The sequence below is a fragment of the Lissotriton vulgaris genome, chromosome 7 (assembly GCF_964263255.1).
Source record: "Lissotriton vulgaris chromosome 7, aLisVul1.2, whole genome shotgun sequence".
Lineage (NCBI taxonomy): Eukaryota > Metazoa > Chordata > Amphibia > Caudata > Salamandridae > Lissotriton > Lissotriton vulgaris.
This window is the reverse complement of record NC_141695.1, coordinates 1,513,197,746-1,513,216,842: the sequence shown is the minus strand read 5'-3', so window position 1 is coordinate 1,513,216,842 and position 19,097 is coordinate 1,513,197,746. Positions and strand designations below refer to the sequence as shown.

General features: G+C 50.4%; 1 protein-coding gene across 5 annotated transcripts in view; it reads right to left on the bottom strand.

The window, feature by feature from the left end:
* Positions 1-19,097, bottom strand: part of CBFA2T2 (CBFA2/RUNX1 partner transcriptional co-repressor 2) — a 383,740-nt gene that overhangs the window by 327,781 nt on the left and 36,862 nt on the right. The gene's annotated exons all lie outside the window — the stretch shown is intronic.

Here is a 19,097-nt window from a genome sequence, read left to right as displayed (position 1 = left end):
AGAATGCTGGTACTTCGCTCTGAGATGGATGGGCTGGCTGCACGTTCATCCCAGGGAATGACATAGCCAATGGGACTCAGACGCTTGCCATTCAAGCACTGCACAATCTACAAAGAAACATGGTTGAAGAGGGAGGTGCCCCTGAGCAACAGTGGTTTTCAATTTGGTTTTCATGGCTGCCACAATGGATATCCGGTTTATGTAAATCACTGTTGCCAATTATATTTATGTTGCTATTGGTATGCAGGGTTATACAATTGGGGATCTCCTGCTATCAAGCAGGCCCTAAGACCCAGGCTCGGGATTGCTGATTGATAGGCCACAGGTGGAAGGGTGCGTAGCTGTCAGGCAAACACTCAAGCAGGACATTTTTTATCAATCCCACAGATAGGTGCAGCGACATTACAATGGTAAACTAAGATTGCCCAAATGAAAAACTCCCATGGTCGGAGAGGGTAGGCATGCTCCTAAAAACACTCTGAAATGTCAGAAGCCACATGAGTTAGGAACACAGACAATCAGGACCTAGCATACGTAGTGATCACGCACTCCCCATGCCGGACATCTGGACACATTATCCACTGACCACATTGTGTCAACGCAAGGTCGAGATTCACTTATAGTAATAATTAGACAATTAATTTAGGACTCCAAAGCAACAACCAACATTCCTCCCCATGTATGGTACGCCAGAAACTTTAACAATCCATTATGTTTTGTAAAAAAGATGGACATATACGAATAATAAATTGAGACAGTCCTCAGATCTCGTGCCCATAACTGTTCCCCGTGCCGTACTATTTAATTAAACATAATTTTCTGTTTTGCCAAACGCCTCTTGTTTTCTGTTTTTAAAGGATTTCAAACTAAAGAAACACTAGTATCGGTACCCATAAATGTACAAACAGCCACTGCACCTAAACTCCATATCTTGTGCCCATTTAAGAAATGCATAGGTTTCCATGAAACCCATTTTTTACTCAACTTATTTCACCATATAAATTGGTCTACACTCGGTACTCAATCAAAAACCCTTGTACGGTGTAGGTTAGTTGTTGGTTCAGGGTACCGTGGGGTCTTGGAGAACCTACAAACCCTGTACAGCCACGAAACCGGATGTAGGACATACAAAGGTTTAGTGTTGCAAAAGTTCTTACAGTGAAAAAGTCTTAACTCAGGGGGAGGTGGCATGAAGGGACTACATATCTCAGTTTTCACGCCGCCAGGAGAGGCGCAGGCGTCAGCATACGCCCCGACCGCAGCTAAAACGATTTAAGTGAACCATCCTTCTCCGGAGCGATGGACGCTTAACTCAGTGGGGACAGCATGAAGGGATCACATAGTACAGTATTCACATGCCAGGAGAGGTGCTGATGCCAGCATCAGCCCTACCCACAGCAATAGCACTTTTAAGTACACCAACTTTCCAGCAGCGGAGGACACGCATAGGTGCCGCACGGGCCTGTCCACGCCTGTCGGAGCCCAGAGGAATCTGGACTGGGCCACCCCTCTAACATCTGCATAAAGCCACGGACATTGTCCTTGCGCTTCCCTCTATAGTGCTCATGCCACTAAATACTCACTGACCTATGGATTGATAGACCTGATGCGTCATTTGGATTACTACTATCGTATCTTTTTAATCTTTTATGGGCTGTGTAGGTTATATCTGGTTTTAATTAATTAAGGTTGGAGACCGCGGTTAGCTGGATATTTGCATCAGGAGTTCTAGTGCCAGTTTATTTTTGTTATTCTTCTTTTTCCCTTTGAAGTAGAAGCAGAGAGTCCGAATCTGTTGTGGCAGGTCCAGCCCTTCCATTGTGGTTGCTAAGCAATTAAGATGGGAAAAGAAAAGCACCTAGTGTTGCTGTTGGTTCTACCGTAGCTAAAACAACCTCTCAAGTCTGAAGTGGAAAATTGTGTGATGAGTAGAATTGACAATTTACTGGAGGAAGTAAAATAAATCTTAAAACCTACTGCCCCCACAGCCCCTTGAACTATACCCCATGCCTAGCTCCAATCAAAGAAGCAAAGCGTGTTCCGAAAATGTTTGAGAAGTCAAAGGTACCTGCTTTAGCCCACATAAACCCCAATCAGGTAATTCTCAGAGGGTACCTATCCCAGATACTACTAAGCGGGGGGGGGTCAGTGCTTGAGCATTTTAACCCCGTTATCCAATGCCAATTCAGATACTCCACCTTATATGTAGAAGAGGTGGGCAGAGTTGGCTTGGAGGGGGCGAAAGATATTCACCCAATGTGATAGTTAGTGACAAACCAGGTGACTCACTGATTGTGAACAACCTGGTAGACATTATACTTGGTTTAAGAGGGGGCATGGCCACGACCGCCACCAAGATGGACGTACTCTTGTGAGGCTCTGGCAGCGCTGGCACTAATTTAACTTTAGTCACCACCATCATTGTCTCATGTTGTAACTTCTTGATCCCTGTGGCGATTTTGGAGGGCGGGGGCAGCTACAGAGTGGTGGCACCCGCCTGGAATCTCGGTTTGGAGGAAGGTCATTCCAGGTTCAAGCGGCACGTTTGTGGAATAAATTACCTCCATATCTAAGGCAAGCTCAGGACCTGATATCTTTCAGAAAACAACTTAAAACGTGGCTGTTCCAACAATAATTACTGGTGGGGTGAGTCTAAATGAGGTTTCTGTGTCGAGATTAGCACAGGGACACTCCTTAAGACTATCCGAGCGCTTTAGAAATATTTAATTTCATGACTCCTGAGGGGTGACGAACCCCAGCACTAGGCCCCTCCATGAAAGGGATGCGGGTGAGCCTGATGTAGAGTCCACTGTTGTAATGTTATGCTTTTCTATGAGTCGCGTGCTACCACGCGACTCATGGTTACTGTTGTGTACATTCGTGTTTGACATTCTCGAGAGTGGCCGCTCAGTTGCGAAGAATCTTAGCAACACCAGTGATGGCGTTGGATTCTCCATGGCTGGATGGCTCTGGTCATGCGTCGATTGCTCCAGAAATAAATCCTCAAAGAAAACCTTGAAGCTCTCCTGTTCATTCTTCAATAACTTGGAGACGAGAGGGAACTTCTGCACCCACCGCTGAGACACCGCCTCCCAAATTGCTTGGGAGCAACTTCACTTCCCTACACCACCGATACTGCGCAAATCGTACTTGCCTAAATTGCACTCTGCACGAATTCACAGGAATTACGGTTGGACAATTTTTATTACCATTTCTACTTTGCACACAGTTTCGCTTAAGCTGCAGATTGGCTTCGCTCAAGCTTTAGCATGTCCTTTGAATGTGCATGCACGAGTGTCTTACTTTGTCACTTTGACGCAGCAAGCCTGAAGCAGTGCAAGCCCACCAGCTGTAGAAACCTACGCACAACCATCACACTGGTTACGGAGTCAGGCGGCCATTTTTTCTTCTTAAAGAAAAAAAATAATAAATAGACGACTTCACGATCGTACCTAACTTTACCACACAGTGATTAGACATATCTTGCCTATTGTGCTTTCAGCGGCAGGCACGCTTCCACAAATACTCTACCCATCGTATTTCACAGCGATAGGCACGCTCCTTTTCTCAACTTCCAAAGCCTATCACAGCTATACTCTTCAGCTATAGGCACGCTTGTAACACCTTCAAGCTATAGGCAGCCTTTGTCACATTCCTCAGCGATAGGTACACTTCAACCACTTTTTATACAAGCCTATTGCATATCCATTTCTCAGCGATAGGCAGCCTTTAATAAAGCTTATACATTTATTCTTCAAATCTCATTCTCAAATAGCGTCTACATGTGAATTTGGTGCAAGTACAGCTTTGTGTATAAGAGACCAATGTATTTTTTCCTGCTTTTCAAAGAAAAATCAGGAACGTTTACTGAGTTGCAAAAATCTTACGCTGGCTGAAATCGTAGACAATGCCAAGAGTATAGAACGTGCAACCATTTCTTCAAAGATTTCACAAGAAAGGCAGTCACAACCAAGCGTTTACATGGTCAATGAATGTTCATCCTCCTCTCGCTCTGTAAACCTTGTTAATAATTAGTCTAGACAGTTCTCCAGGAAACCAACAATTTGTTACAGATGCGGCTCAAAGAACAATCTTGGGAACACCCCCAATTCTATTTCAGGACAGGAGGCTCCGATTATGCTTAGTCTCATTTCTTTACTGACACATAGCAGCCAATCACATTACAGTAAAGAAAAAACAGAACAATACGTCATGTATGAACCCAGGGCAACCATAGAGTACACCCATAGTATATAAACAGTCTCAGAGGTAACCACTTCCTCTTTCTTTGCTGCTCCGCAGCCAGTTAAGTGCAAACTTGTTATTCTATTACTGTTTAACTTGTTTTATTGCTTACTTTCTTACCGCTTTGTGCGCGCTGTGTGCTATTGCATTAGCGTTTAGTTCGCGCTCTTGCTGCCGTCTTGGTCGTTTATTATTCCTCGGCCGGCGCGTCGGTGGGAGCGTGTGTCACCTCCCGGGGTCGGGCACTAGCTGCCGTTTGTCCCGTATTTGGTGGAGGGAGTTTGGGACTGTCCTGCCTCGCGCGCGTTCAGCGCGAGCAGACTCCTGGGCTGTCGGGCGAGCCGTGACTCTGCGCATGCGCGACCTTTGTCCCTAAGGGCTTTTCCTCGCGCAGCTGTGTTTTCTGTCAACACAGCGCCGGCTCTTCAACGCGTCTGTTGACGTATACGCCCACTGCCAGTCAGCTTGTCCCTTTCGACGCCGGAGCTTAAGAAAAGGGTCCCGGTTGTACAATTGCATAGGCTTTGCCTAGAGTGGTGATTTTTGGTCGGCAAGCCTCCCTCCACGCTTTATTTCTTGTACTCTACGCAGTTTTTTCTGCTTTTCTTGCTGACCGTGAGGTTTTTTCACTCCCTCAGACTGTGTCACTGACATACCAGATTCCTTGTCACCTGGTGGGCTGATTTACTACACTCCCAGTGTATCATGAGTGGCTCCTATCACTTTGAGGAGGAAGGTGACTTTGAGGAGGAGGGGTCTGACTTTTTTGAACAGGACCTGGTTGAGGCACTGGACAAAGGGGTACAACTCTCTATGAATAGGGCAATGGCTCGTGCCATTACCCCCCTGAAGCGCCATTTGACGCAATATGCGCAACAGCAAGGCTGGCTTCCCTCCAGAAAGTCCTCATCTCCTGGTAATCCCCATTCTTCGGACTTTCGGAAATTGGCTCGGTCATTGTCCTCTAAATCTAAGGCTGTCCCTGTTTTGGTGGAGAGCGATGACCATGATGCTTCATCTTCCTCGTCGGAGGTTTTGCCTCCTCCTCCCAAAAAACGTAAATGCAAGGAACATTTTGTGGACGCCTCCTCTCGGCCTCCAGTGTTAACTTTTGAGCCCGAGGATATTGTGCACCCGAATTCTTCCGCCTGGCTTCCTTCCCCGGCTGTGGCTGAGTATGTTCAGCAGTATATCAGGCACCCTTTTGATAAAGATGTACGAGCGCGTCTTCGCTCAGAGTGTCCGAGGCCAGATTTGGCGGACAACCTGGCGGACACGCCGGAGGTCGACCCTACCATCCTTACGTACATGACCAAATTTTCCAAGGACCCCAAAAAAGGTCTAGACCGTTCCTGGCGCGCTTGTCAGGATAAGGTTTTGGACCTCTTAGGTCCTGTCACAAAAATATTGGATCTTGGCTTCCGGGCCAAAGAAGCCTCCTCCACTGTCGACCCTGACGAGCTCATTCAGTGGGCCCAGCGAGCAGTCTGTTTTTTAGGGAACGCCAACTGTGCCCTGTCGAGTGAACGCCGGCGTTCTATTCTTTTAAAACTGGACCCGAAATTGTCTGAACTTTCTTCATCGGAGGCAGGTGCTGCTGCTCAGGGGCTTCTTTTTGGTCAATCCTTTTTGAAAGAGCTCACCCATTTTGTCAGCACTTTTAGTAGTATTGACAAGGCACAGGCCACTTTGAAACGGGCCATGCGTCCGGTTTTTAACAAGGCCGGACGAAACTGGGGACGTTCGTCCGGCCGTGGTCAATACCACTCCACTCAACGTGGGAACCAGTCCCAAAAGGGAGGCCATCAAGATTCCGGTTATGCCCAGCGGTCTCACTTCTACCCTTCCAAAAAAGGACGGGGACAGTTCAAGAAAGGAGGCTCAAGTGGATACTCTGGCGGACGTCAAGATTCCGCCGCTTCAGGTGAGACTTCTTCCTGCATGCAGTGTTGTTCTGGGGGGCAGGATCCGCCATTTTCTAGCCAATTGGCGCGCAATCTCAGGCGATGCTTGGGTGCTGGAAACAGTTCAGGGATTCAAAATCGAATTCTATCATCCCATTCACCAATCTCGGCCTCCCTTCCCTCTTCACTTCTCACAGGAAAGTCAGGAGTTCATCACAGAGGAACTCAAGTCTCTGGTGTTGAAGGGGGCCATTGTGCCGACAGTCCGTCATCCGCAGGGCTTTGCCAGCTCGATCTTTCTGGTGGACAAGAAGGGAGGCGGATCTCGGTTGGTCCTCAATCTGAAGGACTTCAATGCGGGGGTGGTTTACAGGCACTTCAAGATGGAGGGTATCCATCTGTTGAGAGACCTCTTGAGGGAACGGGATTGGATGGTTCGTTTGGACCTCAAAGATGCTTATCTTTCGGTCCCGATCTTCCATCCACATCGCCGTTTTCTGCAGTTTCAGTGGCAGGGGACTTGGTATCAATACCAAGTCCTTCCCTTCGGCCTTTCGTCGGCACCGTGGTGCTTCACGAAGCTGTTACGTCCTGTAGTGGAATCGCTCCGCAGTCGTGGGGTTCGTTTGATCATTTATTTGGACGACATCCTCCTTCTGGCGGATTGTCCGGTCCGACTAATGACTCATCTGGACTGGACCATAGACCTTCTCCAGTCCCTCGGATTTCTGGTGAATGTTCCCAAATCTGTGCTTCATCCCTCTCAGGTCATCGATTTCTTGGGGTTCAGAGTCAACTCCATCACTTGTCAGCTGCTGCTGCCCCAGCAGAAGATTCGCTATATCAAGAAAGAATTGAATTCCATTATCTCGAGTCCGACTGTGTCATTGAGGTTGTTAGCACGAGTAGTCGGGCTTCTGGCGTCTTCTCTGCAAGCAATATTTCCAGCGCCACTACATTATCGGGCCCTTCAGCGCCTGAAGATCCAGCATCTGCAGCGGGGCCTCCGGTATTCCGATTTGATACCTCTCTCGGAGGAGGCCAAGCTGGAGATGCAATGGTGGTTGGATCACATGGAGGCCTGGAATGGCAGAGCCCTCTTCGGCTCCTCCCCGGAGATTGTGATCGAGTCGGATGCCAGTCGTTGGGGCTGGGGAGCCCGTTGCGGTCCGGTCTCGACGGGGGGGCGGTGGTCTCCGCGGGAACTTTCGCTCCACATCAACTGTTTGGAGTTGCTGGCGGGGTCATTTGCGATCAAATGCCTGTCACCTCTTCAATCCCACTGTTGCATCCTTCTCCGGATGGACAACGTCTCCGCAGTGCGTTACATCAACAAGCTGGGGGGAACTCGGTCGCGATTGTTGGCAGAGATTGCCAAGGAGTTCTGGCATTATTGCCTCCAACACAAGATCACTGTTATTGCAGAGTACCTTCCCGGGTCTCGCAATATAGTGGCGGACTGGAACTCCAGACATCTGAGGGACTTCAGCGACTGGAGACTCCACCCCAGGGTGTTTCGCCAACTGCTTCGCAACTGGGGTCCATGTCTGATCGACCTCTTTGCGTCCCGGCTCAACGCCCAACTTCCCCAATTCTTCAGCTGGCGACCGGATCCGGAGGCTCTGGCCACCGATGCTTTCCTTCAGACGTGGCCGACATCCCTCTGTTATGCGTTTCCCCCATTTATGATGCTCCCGAGGGTTTTGGCCTACGTGACGCGCTTTCAGGCGGAATTGATTCTGATTGCCCCTCTCTGGAGGGCTCAGCCGTGGTTCCCGGTTCTTCTAGAGATGGCATGCGACCTGCCCTTTCTTCTTCCTCAGAGAGCGAATCTCCTTCTAGATCCATTGCAGAATCCGCATCCCCTGGTTCAGTCAGGGTCCCTCCTTCTCCTGGCGTGGCGAATTTCGGGGAACGTTGGACGGTGCCAGGCCTTTCTGAGGACGCTGCCAGATTCCTCAGCAATGCCTGGGCCCCTAACACTCACAAGCGCTACAGAAGCTCCTGGAAGCGTTGGAGTGATTGGTGTGCTCAACGGCAAGTTGATCCCACATCGGCGGATATCTCTTTGATATGCAATTTTTTGTCCTCTCTGTCCTCCTCTTCGGGTTTGGCTTATTACACAGTCAACAATTTCCGTTCCGCCATTTCGGCGGGTCATCTTCCTGTCGATGGCAAGCCAGTTGGGGAACATCCTCTCGTAGCCCAACTCCTGAAAGGTATTCGTATGGCTACTCCTCCTAAGCCTAAATATGTTTCCCTTTGGGATGTTTCTGTGGTACTTCGTTTTCTAGAAGCTTGGCCGATTAATTCCTTATTATCTCGTAAGCAACTTTCAGCCAAGCTTACTATGTTACTGTGTTTGCTTTCCTGCAAACGCATTTCTGATGTCCGCGCTATTGATCTAGCGGGTCGTAGTTTCACGCCTGAGGGGGTTTCCTTTCGCCTTTCCCGGCGCACAAAAACTAACACAGAGGTTATTTCGTATCCTTCTTTTCCGGCTCGACCCAACCTTTGTGTGGTTCAATGCCTTAAGGAGTATGAGGTGAGTACTTCTCTTCTTCGATCTGATATGCAGGGTCAATTGTTGATTGCTTTGCAAAAACCCTTTCGTCCCGTTGCTCCAGCCACTTTGGCCCGTTGGGTGAGATGGCTTATGGAGGAAGCGGGCATTGATGTTTCTGTTTTTGGTGCTCACTCGGCTCGGGGAGCCATGGCCTCTAAGGCCTTTTCATTAGGTGTCTCTTTATGTGACATTATGAAAGCGGCTGATTGGTCCTCAGATTCAGTGTTTAAGACATTCTATTTCAAGCCTGTTCCTACTGTTGCTTCTGTTGTGGTGGAGGAGCTTTGAACAAGCATAATCGGAGCCTCCTGTCCTGAAATAGAATTCAAAATTTGCTAACATTCGTGCCAAGAATTTTCAATTCTATTAAGGACAAGGAGGCGAGGATTATCCCACCCTTTGTATATGCATATATCTATTGTATTGTTACTATGCAATGCTTCATAGTTCTTTCCTGATGAAATGTACTGAATGCTTTAATTTTGCTCTACCCACCCTTTATTTGCTCATGATTACACAGGATGTGTATTACGGCTTTGTGTCTCTTTTCAGGCTCTGATCCCAAGTGAGGTTCCTCCGGATCCGCCATTGTGGAAGTTCTGCTGCGAGTTTCTACTCCTCGTGGGACTGCTTCTGTTCCTGTGGCTTTTGGAAGTTCCTCCTTCTCCTCGTTCGGATTTTGGCCCTTTCGGATGATGTTCTCCGTGGTTTTTCTGATGTTCAATTGATTCTTCCTACTGGATTTGGACAAAGAAAGAGGAAGTGGTTACCTCTGAGACTGTTTATATACTATGGGTGTACTCTATGGTTGCCCTGGGTTCATACATGACGTATTGTTCTGTTTTTTCTTTACTGTAATGTGATTGGCTGCTATGTGTCAGTAAAGAAATGAGACTAAGCATAATCCTCGCCTCCTTGTCCTTAATAGAATTGAAAATTCTTGGCACGAATGTTAGCAAATTTTGAATTGTTTTGCTTCCGGCAAAAGATGTTCATCATGTAAAAAAACTGGACACCTGCAAGCCATAGGCAGGGGCGGTAAGAGATTCCCCAGGGTCAACAATATTGAATTCCATGAGAATCTAGAGCTGTGCTCTGAAAAACTTAATGTCCAATTATCCATTTAATGTAAATCTATTGATCTCTCCAAGGTCAACGGCCCATGGTGTAAGCTATTGGTCGCAATTCCACTAGAAGTGAAAGCTGACTCAGGTTCTCCTATCACAATATGGTCAGATTCAACATTTTATGCAAACTGGGGTAGTCATGATCCCCTTACTAAATCGGATGTCGACCCAAAAGCGTATGGTGAAAAAGAAATATATATTTTATGGTACTTTCATTCCAAGTTTGAATGTCTTGGCAGACACACTTTTGCCAAAGTTTATGTTGTCCTTAAGGGTAGAAACATTTTGGGTTGGCTAGATGTAGCCAAAATGGGTTTGTATCTCAAACCTGGTTCAGATAAACCTATCACTTTGGGCGATATCCAGCTGATTACTATAGCTACCATTAATTTGAAAATATTAATGTTTCCAATCTGTCGGTTTCAGATTACAATGTTAACACTTTACTTAGTCAATTTCCTTCTGTGTTTGAAAATAAGGTTGGCAATGTCTTGGGTTTTGTGCATGAAATTCGCCTCAAAACTAATGCACAACCCATCGTCCACAAAGTTCTACCTCTTCCCTTGAGAGCAAGAGATTAATTCAAAAAAGTTCTGAAGGACTTATGTGACGAGCGAATTATCACATCTTGCAATTCCTTTGAGTTGGTTTCTCCCATAGTTTTAGTCCGCAAAAAATCAGGCGAGGTCAGATTATGTGCCGACTTGTGCTACCTTTTTAACAATATTATTGTGGATTGCCTTCCACTACCCAAGATTCACAATTTGCTATCTAATTTGGGTGGGGCGAAGTGCTTGTCTTTATTAGATCTAAAGTCCGCATACCACCAAATTCCACTTTCAGAAAAATCAAGGTTTGGGAATGTTAGAACTGGCTATTTCTGGTTGGCTAAGGCTGACGCCAAAGCCAGGCAGAAACCACCATTCTAGTCAGGGCAAGGGAGTCGCACGCCAAGATAACCCCTGCTCACCCCCTGGTAGCTTGGCACGAGCAGTAAGGCTAAACTCAGAGGCAATGTGTAAAGCATTTGCGCCAGCACACAACAGCAACAACATACTAGGCACACCACAAAAGGAACTCCACACAAGGTTATTTATAAAATAACTTTTGTATTGTAAAAACACATCAGATAGTATCACACAATATACATGGTGCCAACTGGCACGGGCAATATTCACAAGGGATTATTTACAGGACAGGGCCACATGGGCCACTGTCAGAATCAACACTTTTAGAAATAGAATAAGTATAGCACAAGATAACAGTTATAAATCACATCCAGTAACTACTGGGAACAGGTAAGTACCACCTACGCAACCCTAACCACCATAGGAGAATGCCACGCAGGGAACCAGGACCTTACTAGGACCACCTGTACTAAAAAGAACAACCACCTAAGTATCACACAGCATTTAGGGGTATAAGCACAACACATTACACATGATGCATGAAAACACATTCAGCGGTGTAGTAAAGGGAAACACATGATGCAATAAAATACATTCAGAGGTGCAGTGCAAGAAGACACATGATGCCTAAAACATTCAGAGGTGCAGCGCAGGGAAAAGGAAGACACATGATGCCTAAAAACATTCAGAGGTGCCAGAACAATACAATAGCGCAAAAATCACATGATGCCTAAAAACATTCAGAGGTGCAGGAATAACACATGATGCAAGAAAACACATTCAGAGGTGCAATAACCATACAATGGCGCAAAACTTACATAAGCCGAGAGGCGCTAGAGGGCGCACCAGCTAATGGCCGCACTCTAGTGAGGCTCTGGCTGCCTGGCCAGAAGGATCCTTGATTTATCCTCTTGTCCTGCGGGTGGACGCCCAGAATTTGCAGTACAGGTCCACCTACCCGAGCTACACCTCCGGTCCAACTTTGGAGGAAATCCGACATCAGATGCCGGAGTTACGCTGTTGGGAGTCCTGACCGGTGTGCGCTGCTGGATCCCGCTGCTGAGGCGTCCGGACACCTGACCACGCGAGGCCGCGGCTCTCCACGAGGCGACTGGGCCTCGGAGCTGAGGGGCCTGTGTCACTGACGGAGGATTCTGCTGTGAGCCCTGGTGCGGCGCCGGAGGTGAGTCACTCCCCCTGCGAGGCCACGGTGGTGCGCTGGGGCGCTGCTTACTGCCCCGGCGGGCCGCTGTAGGACCGGGTGACCCTCGCGGCGCCGGCCTTGATCTGCCGAAGGGGGCGGACATCTCCCCGACATCGCGCCTCGGGGCCCCGCGGGTGCCCCTGTTCTACTGCTGCGACCTAGGAGTGGGAACCTGCGAGGCAACAACATACCCCCTGCATAGATATTGCCCAACCTGTGGCCCCTGCTTCCTGCACTCGGCGCTCAGGCCTCCAACTACGTCCTGCGGCCTACCGCCACCCCCCACTACCTCGCCCTGGACTCCAGACCACGGAGCCTGACGCTGCTCCTCTTCGCAACGCCCGCAGCTCCATCATTGATGCGGGGGCCCTGAAGGGGGAAGGAGTGGCTGCCTGTGATTCCTCTGCCCTCGAGGAGCTGATACCGCCATTTCCGCGATTGCTGCGAGTGGGGCCATCGGGACACGCCGACTGGGTCCGGAGCAGTGGGCACAGACGTTGGCGCCGGTCGCGGTGCCCGGGAGGTGCTCACAGCTAAGCCACGATGGGCAAAAATGATAATAAGCAACCCAAGCTCTCTTTCGAGCCAGCGGTTGCCAAGAAACCGTTACGCAGCATGGCGGGGACCAGTGGAGCCTCGAACCCGTCGGGCACTGAGCCCCCCTCTGCCCCCTTGGCCCCGGAACTGAGACTGATGATGGAGGAGATGCGGCAGGGCTTCGCCATGATAGTCAACAAGGTTGACCGCTTATCGTCCCGAATGGATGGGGTTGCACAGAAGCTGGAGGTTCATGAGGAGCGCTTGGGGGAGGCGGAGAGGCGCATCTCTACCTCGGAGGACACGGCCGCTGCCCACGATACGCGCCTAACTAGAATGGACAATATCCTGAGAGTTATAGCGGCGAAGAACGAGGAGTTGGAGGCGAGGAGCAGACGCAACAACATTCGCGTCACGGGGGTTCCAGAATCCACCAACACTGGGCGCATGGAGGACTACGTGGAGCGCATCCTCATCACGGCAGTGGGTAAGGAGGCCTTCTCCAGCCAATTTATTGTGGAGCGGGCGCATCGCTCCTTGGGCCCGGTCCCCAAGCCGGGGGCGCAGCCGCGGCCCATCATCGCCCGGTTGCTTAACTACCGGGACCGCGACACGGCACTTCGCGCAGCCCGCACGCACCGGAATCTAACTTGTGACGGCGTACAGTTCTCCCTATATCCGGACTTTACGCCCATGGTGCAAGACCAGCGTAGGAAATTCTTGGACGTGAAGAAGAAGCTGAGGGACATGCAAGTGGACTACGCGCTTCTGTACCCAGCGCGGCTCAGGGTGACCCACCAGGGCAAACAACACTTCTTCGTGAATCCGCAGCAGGCCGAGGACTATGTTCGGAAACTACGCACTGCCAGGAGGGGCAGACAGGATGAAAGGGAGGATGAGGCGGACGTGAACCCTGCCGAGCACGAGGAGTCCTAACTGTGTCCTTGTATACATTCGACCACTGCCTCTGACGGATGGTGCGGCGGCTGGACCTGGAGCTGTGATGCCTGCTACCGTCGGGGTGGCCCGGCCCTGCCGGAAGTAACATAGTTGATGGGCTTGCGGTATTGTTGATTACTGTTGAGCGACACCTGTTTTTTGTGCATTTTTCTTGCCCCTCTGCTGGAGGTGCTCCAGGACTGGGAGATCCGACAGCGGGGCAGAGACAGTGATGAACAGCGATTGCTCCTGGGATGGGCCTCATGAACCCTTTTTTGTGATTCTTCCGGTATGGAGGGAGGAGTTGGAAGGAGCTGACTTGCAATATGGGCTATAGCCTGCAGGGATCACACATGCCAGGCACCACCCCACCTTCTCTGTCTTCCCCGTATGGTGCACGTGGGTCGAGAGGGGAGAGTTGGGGTGATTGGGTGCATTCCTCTAGTGTCCTTAGGAGGGGATTCCCCAAAAGGTTTTTCTATTGTTCTTGTGTGTTGGGGTCGGGGTGGAGGGGGGGGGGGGGATTCGGTACTGGCAAGATTGGGTTGCTTCCGTGGGTGGGGGGGGGGAGCTGGGAGTCAGGGGGGGGGTTGTTGTGCATGGAGGGAGGGGTGGGCATTGTTTGTTGGGATGCGAGTTGTTGAAAGCAGAACTGATGTTGCGGAAGACTTTAATGACAAGTGTGCAGGTACTGGAGTTCGTGTGTATGAAAGTGTGGCTGCTTATAGGCGGAGAATGTTCTGGACAGCGGAAAGATTTGTATTAGGTGCGTCTAGATTGAGGATTGCAGCATTGGCCGAACGCTCCTTTCAGGGATACTGTGACCAACATAGGTGATGATACGTCGAATACTGTCTCAATAATGTCCTGGAATGTCCGTGGCCTTAATAACCCCCGCAAGTGCAGGAATGTGATTGCTTATTTAGATCGACACAATGTGCAGATAGCTATGCTCCAGGAAACCCACCTTAATCCGACTGGTATTCCTAAGTTTGCGAGCAGATGGGCGAGTGTGAGAGAGTTTTCCTCCTATTCCACGTACTCTAGGGGGACTGTTATTTTAATCAACAAACGGCTACCGTTTCAGAAGCTGGGAGTGCGGGTGGATAGAGAGGGGAGGTACGTCATCCTTTGGGGGCGGTTGGGCACTGATGTCATAATGCTTGTTAATAGTTATGCGCCTAATGTTGACACTCCTGGTTTCTTTTTGTCACTGTGGGGCCATGTACTGGAAATTGAAGCCACTCACATACTTTGGGGGGGGGACTTCAACCTATCGTTATGCCCCGTAGCGGATAGATCGGACGGTAGTGCACAGTACAACACTAACGCCAGGGATACACTTCAGGGCATACTGACAGAGGCCGGGCTAGTAGATAGCTGGAGGCACACACATGCATCAGTTAGAGAAGGCACACACTTTACGGCACATGCACGCTCATGGGCAAGGATCGATTATTGCTTTGTCTCGCGAGGCCTCGCTGGGGGAGTTGTCCGTGTGAAACATCTGCCTCGTACCTACTCGGACCATTGTCCTGTTTTGACAGTCTTGGGGATGCCGGGGTATGCTAGGGTGCGACCGCCGTGGCGGCTCTTTCCCTCAGCCTTGCTGGACCCTGTCTTTAGACAAGAACTGGGAGAGGAGATTGAAGCCTTCTTTCCGAGAAACAAGGGATCGGTCGACAAGGTCGAAACGATCTGGGAAGCCTTTAAGGTGACAGTGAGGGGGATCACGATCTCTAAAAGTTGCGGTATACTGAAGGACATAGTGCGCACATTAACTAAGATCGAGACAGAGCTTAAGGCGCTGGAGGCAGAGATGATCAGTAACCCCTGCCCTGACCTAGCGGGGAAATTCAGGGCTCTTCTGTCGACCTATGAGGAGGAAGCGGCCAGGGAAACGAAATTCCGGGGCAAATACTGGACGGCTAGGCGCTACTGTGAGGGGGACCGTCCGGGAAAGGTGCTGGCTGCTCTCACGAGGCACCAGCGCTTCGCCACCCATATCCTGGAAATCTCTGATGGGGAGGGTAGGACTTACCAGGATTCCCAAGGAATTCAAACCATCTTTTTACAGCACTACCAGCGTTTATACTCCACGCAGCAGGTGGGTGAGGTGGAGTTCGGTACTTTCCTGGATGATATCGCACTCTGCTGGCTTAGCGATAGCGATAGGGCTTTCTTGGGATGCCCGTTCGAACTGGATGAGATCAGAGAGGCGATCATGTCCCTTGGCAATGGCAAAGCGGCGGGGCTGGACGGCCTACCGGCCGAATATTATAAATGCTACATCGATATAATGGCGCCGGTGCTGAAGGAGGTCTTCGAGGACTCGCTCGAGGTAGGGATACTTCCGGGCTCCATGAGAGAGGTAGCGATCACGTCACTTTTGAAACCGGGAAAGGATCCGAAGGACACTGATGCCTATCGCCCTCTGTCACTGCTGAATTGCGACGCGAAGATCCTCGCGAAAGTGCTGGCGACCAGGCTGTCCCTACTTATGAATACCCTGGTGCTGCCGGACCAATCTGGCTTTGTCCCGGGGAGGGCCACATCCCATAACCTACGCACACTGTTCTCCCTGGTACCCACCATCTCGCCCGACTTGCCGGTCGCTGCCGTGTTTCTGGACGCCACCAAGGCGTTCGATTCGGTGGAGTGGGGTTACCTGATAGCTATTCTGAGCAGAATGGGGTTCCCCCGGATCTTCATAGCCTGGGTGCAACTACTCTACACCTCACCGGTCGCCAGGGTCATCGTCAACGGGGTGCTTTCGACACAGATGCCGATCACGAGGGGGACTCGGCAGGGTTGCCCCCTGTCACCCCTGCTTTTCGCCTTAGCGATAGAGCCATTGGCTTGCAGAATTCGGCAATTGCACAAGGCCAGTGCCTTTAACTGTCTTCAGCGGCAGATAAGTATTTCCCTCTATGCAGATGACGTTACCTTGTACGTACGTCACCCACAAGAACACCTTAATTCGCTACTGAGGGAATTTGTGGCGTTCGGTGGCATGTCCGGGGTACATATAAACTGGAAGAAGTCGCAATTCTTCCCTCTCACGGTATCGGTAACCCGGTTCCCGCTGGACTACCCACTGGAATGGTGCAGCTCAGACTTGAGGTACCTGGGCATAGAGGTGTCGCTCGATAAAGACGTTACTGTCCGGTCGAATTACGGGGTGGCTATCTCGCAGTTGACGGATAATGTGTCCCGCTGGCGGGCCTTGCCGATATCGATGGCAGGAAGAGCTTCCCTGATCAAGATGGTCGTCCTCCCGCGGTTCTTATATCTATTCCAAAACATTCCCTACTATCCGGGGGCCTATTTTTTCAAACGGCTCCGCTCTGAGCTACTGCGCCTTTTCTGGGGTGGTAAGCAACCACGCATTAGCTGGAGGGTCTTAACGCAGCCATACGATAGGGGAGGATTCGATGTGCCCGACATGGAATTATACTATCTCAGTGCTCAGGCTCAACACTCCTACCACTGGGTTAACCCCGCTCCCTTTATGCCACAGGTCGCTGCTGAGGACTGGATCGTTCATCCGCTCCCGCTCAGGGGCATGCTGATGGGACTGATCGGGGATGTTGAGACGCCCGCTACCACTGTCACCTGCACTATTGATGCCTGGCGGAGAGTAACTAAACTACTGGACGCCCCCATGCTCTATTCCCCGGCACTGCCCCTTGCATATCACCCGAAACTTTCTCTTTTAACGGAAAACGGATTTCGGTCCATGTGTAAACGCATACACCTTCATACCTGGGGAGACCTATTTCAGGACGGAACGTTCCGTACCAGGGAACAGCTGTTCCAAACTACTCCTCCGACGCCCATGGAGGTGTTCTACTATATCAGGCTACGGCAGGGTATGCGCGAAATACTCCCCAACTTCCCGGAAGAACCTGGGACGGTACTGCCATTGCATGTCATGCTCGTCTCCGATGGCAAGCACTTAGTGTCTAAACTATACGCCGCTATACGTGGGCAACGCCCAGTGATACTGCCGAAAGCCCGGACTAACTGGGACTCTGAACTGCCATCTGCACTTACGGATGAGCAATGGGGCTATTGCTGCGCAGTCACGGCTAGGATTTCCTCCAGCTGTCGGTTGAAAATTATTCATTATAAGTTTGTGCAACGCTATTATTATACCCCAGTCAGGAAACTTCGGTTTCATCTCTCGGAGGATGATAGGTGTGCTAGGTGCCGGGCGACTGGCGCGGATTTCCTTCATCTGGCCTGGGAATGTGGAGCCATACAGACTTATTGGGAACAGGTACACGCCGCACTCCAGATAATGATTGCTGGCCCACTACCAATGGAGCCGATAGTGATGCTACTGGGGTATACCAAGCAAGTGCCCAAACCGGACCGCAAATTTGTCGACATTGCGCTGCTCCTCGCTAAGCGAAGGATAGCTTGCAGGTGGGGGAGAGGGAGAGCACCAAAATTTAAGGAATGGCTCGACGACCTCACATACTGCCAGGACCAGCATGGCGTTTACGCGGAACTGTTACCCGCCCGATGCGCGCCTAGCGATTTTTGGTCCCCCTTACAAGTGTACTGGCTGTCTCAGGCGACGCACAGCGATTCCTCTGGAGATGACGAACCGGTCCTGAGCCAGTGAGCGTATAGGTTGCTGCTTACCGCATTCACCATACTACTTCACACATGGTTAGAGGTAATTTGCACCACCTGCATTAAATTGGGTAGTCGTGATAATTGTTTAGGACTGATATTGAGGGGGCTGGGAACACTCGTAGGCCTGGTGACACTGCTTTAGGAGGGGACCTCTCTTACTCATCCGAATCTTGGGATTGTGATAGTCGGCGCACGCACTGTTGGCCACACATACTCGTGGATGTAGGTGACACTTACGAAGGGGAGCGATGAGCGCGGCTTCGCTCTATGGTGGGACCTGCATGTCCCTACACTAGACGCTGGTTGCGCTGCTTGGCAGGGGTGCACACGCTCACCATGCGGGTGGTACAAAAGCTGCACGTAATGGCATAGCCTGCTAACTGGACAGATCACGGACGATTGAGGATTGGTGGGTAGTGGCGGCGCCGCCCCTGATGGCCTGTCCTCATGCCTGTAGGCGGAGGGGTGGTGGGGATCATCCGCCTTACACCCGAGACTGTAATGGGGGGGTGGACCCTTGTATACTGGTATCTCTTTGATGTACATATGAAGCTGTACCTGTGATGTACTTGACCGAGTGAAGCTGCTTCCTCTCTCTGGAATGTACCACGATTTTCGTTGTAATGAATTGCAGATGCTGTCACTGTCATATTTTTTGTGCTGAACGCAACTAATAAAGGTTTAAAAAAAAAAAAAAAAAAAAAGCAAAACTTACATAAGCCACCACCTGTGGCAGTTCCTAGGCCAACTGGCCTTGTTGGGGCTAAGACGCCCTGTGTCTCAATGTCAGGGCCTAAACGGTGCAGCTGCCCACTAATTGCTGGGCAGCTGGGATAACAAGCAACCTAGAGCATGGGTTCTCACTAGCCCTTGTACAGTACTGTGCCCAAAGGCAGGAGCCACACAGGCTCTTGAACAAATATGCCCCCATGAGCCTCTCGGGGCTCGTCAACAACTTATCACTAGTCACCAGAACAAGCTTGTAGGCTGTAATCACTGGTAAACTGACTCTGTGGTCGC